This window comes from Galeopterus variegatus, unplaced genomic scaffold, assembly GCF_000696425.1.
Source record: "Galeopterus variegatus unplaced genomic scaffold, G_variegatus-3.0.2 Scaffold2199, whole genome shotgun sequence".
NCBI lineage: Eukaryota > Metazoa > Chordata > Mammalia > Dermoptera > Cynocephalidae > Galeopterus > Galeopterus variegatus.
The window spans coordinates 2,337-8,766 of NW_007728310.1; positions in this window are offsets into that span (position 1 = coordinate 2,337).

Here is a 6,430-nt window from a genome sequence, read left to right on the forward strand (position 1 = left end):
TCTGACAGTCATTCATTGTTTGAACTAGAGCAAGTATTTGAATCTCAGTTTTCTAATTTGAAAAATGGATAATGTATGCAAAAGACCCTGAACTTAATGGATACCCTATAAATGGTAGTTTTTATTACCTTTATCATTTTATTCAGTAACTCCTGAACTGAACTCTAGTTGATTTCCTGTCTGTCCGTCTGTTCGTTGTCACTGTTAAACCCTCCTTTTTGACTTGCAAGGCCCGGGCGACCTTCTCCCTCGATGAACTCCCATACCACTCTGCATTTGTCTTTTGCACCTTCTATTTCAAGTTATCACCAATCTGCATCTCCCACTAGATTAATAATTCCTTGAGCACTTGAACCCTGACTCAGTCATGTCCAGTGCCTGGCACCTGAAAGTTCTTAGGATATTTGTTTATTGAATGTAAGAACAAATTGAGTAAGCCAGTCATAGATAAACAAATACTGCTGATTCCACTTATATAAAGTATCTGTAATATCAAACTCACTTATCACCAATCTGCATCTCCCACTAGATTAATAATTCCTTGAGCACTTGAACCCTGACTCATTCATGTCCAGTGCCTGGCACCTGAAAGTTCTTAGGATATTTGTTTATTGACTGTAAGAACAAATTGAGTAAGCCAGTCATAGATAAACAAATACTGCTGATTCCACTTATATAAAGTATCTGTAATATCAAACTCAGAGAAGTGGAGAGAATACAGTAGTGTATTTTCAGGGGCCGAGGAGTGGGGATAATGGAGAGGTGTCATTCACTTGGTACAAAGTTTCAGTTGTGCTAGATTAACAAAATCTATAGACCTACTGTACAGCATAGTACTTAAAATTAACAATACTATAAGTTCAAAATTTACTAAGAGGGTAGATCTCATATTAGGTTTTCTTAGCATAAAAACAAAAACAAAGGGACACAAGGAAACTTTGGGAGGTGCTGGATAAGCGTATTACCTTGATTGTGGTGATGAAATCACGAGTGTTTGCATATGTCCAAACTAATCAAATTGTACTGTACTTGCAGTTCTATGTATATCAATTATACTTCCATAAAGCTATTAAGAAAAAAAGAATGAATTATTTGGATAAAGGACCTTCCAGGTAAAAGGAATGTTTTCATTAAAGCCCTGGTGATGAATGCACTAGTTATCCATTCATTCACTCAACAAAACTTCATTTGATTGCTGACTGGCAATTGTTGCAGAAGAGAACATTATTGCTCCCTGGAATATGAGGAATACCCTACAGAATGCATAGGTCAGTACTCATCTCAGACTTTCCCTATCACACTAGTTAACCTCTACCACAGGCAGCTACTCCTATCAGTTGGACTTGTATATGCTACCCCAGCAGGTCATTTTGAGCTGTTAACCTTTCAAGGTTCTAAAAAGACTACAAGTGTTTCCAACATTTTTGAATGGGTGCCAAAATTTGCATCCACCCTGCTCTGTGGGAGTGTTGGCTTTTAGGAAATGCAAAACAAGGACATGATTCCTTTCCCTCCCTCATTTAGACAGTTATGCCTTGGAAAGCATGAGCTCAGCTGTAGGCCCACTAGCTGACATGCCAACTTGCAAAATCACTTCTTTGAAAATGACTTAGCCTCTTTTCATTTCTTAGGAACTGAGTAGGGCATTAAAAAATATCCCAGACCAAAATTGTAATTGAAATCTTGAGGTCTCTCTCTAAGCAAAAATAACCTTCTCCTGGCTTGGAAGGTCAAGAAACCATAAGAAAGAAATAAAAGCTATCCAAGGATGGTCTCCAGTCCAGCCACCGAGGCGCCAAAGCCAGCACCACTTTGACGCAGATGGGTAGAAAACCAGAAAAGGTAGGGCTCCAGTGCCAGACTCTCCCTGTTCCTCTGGCCTGGGAGTGAAAGGAGTGGAAGATGGGAGGGGATGAAGGTAGGCCAAGACATCAACAAAGTGTGACATGTGTCATAGCCAAGTCAGAGTGGCAGAGTCCCTTAACACTGTTGACCAGTTTCTGCACCATGCAGAGAGGGCCAGACTTGTAATCTTCCACCTTGGCACCCACCCACGGGCCTCAAATAAATCAGGCACGAGCAAGCAAGAATTCTAATCACAGCCTCTAATACCCTTTAGCCTACAGACAGAAGCTTACTGTCAAATGTTGGATAATAGCTTGAGTTAAGTTAAACAGAAACAGCTACCAAAATATGATGGACCATGGAAGTTTGAAAAAATTTAGAGTTGAAGCTCTTGCCTTCATTTTGAGTCTGTCTCTTTCTAACTTTGCCACCATGGACTGGTCCCTGGTCCTCTCTGATTCTTAGTTTCTTTGTAAATCTGAATAGAAATGTTAATCACATTTTAGCACGTCTACCTGTTAGCTACTGGGAAGGTCAAATGATTAAATAATCACATGATATTCCATAGACTTAAAAGCACTGTAAAAATGTTAGATTGTGCCTGATGGTTTAAATTATAAATTGATAGTGTATATTTAAAGATATCATGACAACATAGGTATGTTTTATGAATGAAGATATTCTTACTTAAACTTCTGACACCATTTGGAACAAAAGCAGGTTCTGTTTTCAAATAAGTAGCTTTGTAGGATGGAAGAAGTCTGGTCCATACGTTGTCCATACAGTCTGGTCTCCTTCCTCCTTATCCTACTCTGGGTATGCACAGGACAATCTCTTGATCATTCTGTTTTATGGGCAATGGGCATGGCATGGCTAGGTAAAATGAGGCACATAATGGCTCTTTTCCATATTACACAGCCTGGCTATCAGGACAAAATGACATAAAGTATGAAAAAATACTTTAAAAAGAACAAAGCCGTTTACAACTGGTGCCTTAATAACAGATCTGATCGTGCTTGAAATCTTTTGAGCCTCTACCTCCCATAAAACAACAGCACCTGGCATTCGAAGTCATCCACACTTTCCTTTAAGCCCCTTCCTTCTCTGCAGCATTAGCCCCAGTGACTAGCTCCTCTCTCATCCTTGCTGCTCACCTTCTCTCTGCAGAAGCCACACACTCTCCAGTACCCTGTCTCACCCCCCCCCCACCCCCGAACACACACTCCTCACCCTGTCTTCCTCTGGGCCTGCGGTAGTTTTGTTTCTCCTTCCTGGACTCTGTTTCCTTCTCATATCTGCCTCTCAGAGCCCTGCTAATTTTTCAAAACCCCTCTCTTTCAAGGAGACTTTTCAGATACCATCTCCATCCCATTTAACGTATCTTTCCTACCCCTTAAACTCTTAAAGACTTCATGCCCTACTTATATCATTCTGGCTTTTGACTTCCTGAACCACTTCTTTTCTGAAAAATTTTACAAAGCATATGTAACAGTATAGAGAAAGTTCTGATTAAGAGACCAGACAGAATGCAAGGAAGACTCATGGACATCCAACTTCAGTATGTCCCACAGTGGCTAGCACAAGGCCAAACACATTGCAGGCACTTGGGAATACTTACTTCCTAGCTGACTTGACTGCCAGAGTTGCTGGGAGATATTCTGTTTATGATAGTTTACACTTTTAAATAGGTAGTAACTGCAGCATGAACATTCTTTAAAACTATAAAATCTCCCCATGCAATGACCTTGACAGCTGTGTCCACACAGCACACATGGTAAAATCACTCAAAAGCAATACAGCAGTGAATTTGATTGCAGATAGGAGCTAATGTTCATGGAGATCTTACTCCTTCCCAGGCACTAATAAATATATGTTTTACATATATTTGTTGTTTAACACTTAGAACAATCCTAAGAGGGGAATACTGTTATTAGCTCCTCCATTGTGTAGATGGAGAAACTGAGGCACAGAGCAATGAAAGGACACATCTAGCAAGGAAGAAAATCCAACTTCAGAGCCTGAATTTCTAACTACTCTGCTCTATTGTTTTTAGTCTAAAAAGGCCCCAAACGACTTGCCCACATTTGCTACTAAACTGCCAGATCTTCATCCTGTGTTACTTAAGCCTTATCTTACATTGTTTTTTTTTTTAAAAAAAGGCCACTAAAAAATCCCCTCTTCCACACTTCCCACTGCACTTGCCTGTTGGAACTTCTGCTTTTGTCATCCTTTCATCTCCCCTACATCTAACAACTACTAAAGAAGGGGGAAACTTCCTTCAAATGTAAATTGTGGTAAGTACCAGGTTGTTCAAAACCCAAGGAGCCACTGAATCAGTCACTGTTTGCTGCTGCCTCTAACAAATATCTCTTTGAGATTCTAGAATGACTCAATTATCCATCCTACACCTGCCAAGCAGAATCAGCAGCCCTGAGATCTGAGCTGTTCTGAGAGTACACAATTTCAAAGGGCGAGCCCATTTATAGACTTGGTTAGTATAATGATGCATCAGTGAGGAGAAAACAGCCTTCATTTGTATAACATTGAAAATTTAGGATTGGTGTCCTGGACAAGAGCCCTGGAAAGATAAATATTGAACTATGACAAATGATCATGCAACAATATTACTATTAACTAAAGTACAAACATCTCTTTAAAACTGAGCAGCAAAAAGTTTCATCATATTCAGAATCAATTTCCCTAATGGAGCCATAGGCCATGAAACTTCTGAAACTGGATGCAAAATTTGTGCAAACCTAGATACATTTTGGGGGGCAGAAGACCCATGGTTTTTGTGCATTTGAAAGCACCAGACATGAGGCTTTCTCTGGCTGAGAAAGCTTTCCTGCCACACATGGACTGGAGTTAGAACAAGTAAGTCATTATTTCTAGACTCAGCCTTTGTTCCTGCTATACAAGACCCTCTCAACTGGTCTGGTTTAGAAATGTGCCTTTGCCTCTCCTGGAACTACTACCCGCAGAAGCCTTGCTATGTATGTTCAAAAGAAATGTCTTTTGAGAGAAGAAACCATAGCACAGACAATGTCTTTTATAGCAGAACCCAAAAGATGACTTTGACTGTTCTGAGGCTCTACAATTCTCACCCTCTTAATCCTCATCAAATACTATGTGGTGCCTACAGAAGTACAAACCTTCAAAGGCCATCTCATGTACCTGAGGAGGAAACGTAGTGACAGAAATCAGGCTGCTTTTCATTTATGCATTGTTTATATTCCTCCAGAGCTGAACCCCATCCTTTTTTCCCCACATAGTCTTGGCTATTCCCTGCACACAGCTTTTTCTCTGCCCAACTGCTTACTCTGGATTCCTGTTATTATGTCTGTAATTTATTTTTAAACACTTCAGCATGGACAGTGTAACTTTATGTACACATTAGTCAGGTTGAGCCACTCTCTACAATCAGTTGACTTAACTGGGATTTCCACTTCCCAGGAGAGGAAATAGTATTTCATCAGAAGGTCCACATTCCAGGGATTCAGCCCTGCCCATCTCCGAGCAACATCGGAGGTTTTGTTACGTAGTGTAAAGTTGGTAAAATGGGCTCTTGTAGGTGAAATTATGGGTATTGAAGGGGTAAATGGACCAAAGGACATGTTGTCAATGGGAGTAATATCCGGCCAGTGGGCTAGACTTGGTTCTTGGCGGGGTTGGGTAGGGGATGAGAAATAGTTTGAGATATTACATGAATTATGTGTCCTCCAAAGCAAAACCCTACTTGATAAAATCTCATCTCTTAGTTTTTCATTTCTCTCATTCAACTAAGCTAAATAAAATTTTAAAAAATTTCCTTTGGGGTCAATAATGAAAAAAATATGGAGAAACGCTGAGCTGAAGCTTGATAAAATCTCATCTCTTAGTTTTTCATTTCTCTCATTCAACTAAGCTAAATAAAATTTAAAAAAATTTCCTTTGGGGTCAATAATGAAAAAAATATGGAGAAACGCTGAGCTGAAGTATTTTAACACCCTCTAAACCTGCATGAATACAGAACTTAGCCAGTTCTTCACACTTTATTTTTAGGGTTGGTGCCCTAGGTTTGGTCCCTGAACTGGCCTGTATTCCATCTCAGATTCCAGGACTACTTGTTTGCCTGATGGAGACATTGTAGCCGGATCCTGCCTCCAGATATTGTCACACTTGCCGAAAGTCAACCTGTCATGCAAATTGTGTTCACATCTCCCCCAAATTGATGAAAGCTAGGACTTTATCAAGGTATCAGTTCATATTGTGTGACCATTTGAGGTCTGCTTGCTAATAAATATCTTTACATGTGGAAGGTTTTGATCTAAGAAGAGAAGTTGACTTTCATCTACTTCTAACTATTGGCTGCTCCCAAGAGATACCAAATTTATCATAGTTCTGCATGATAAAATTGACGTTGATTACTATGAGCTTTCAAAATTGGTTTGATCTTATTAAAATTTCTAGCTTGGGCCAGCCGCATGGCTCACCCGGGAGAGTGCGGTGCTGGGACGCTGAGGCCGCGGGTTCGGATCCTATATAGGGATGGCCAGTGCACTCACTGGCTGAGCGCGGTGTGGACGACACCAAGCCAAGGGTTACA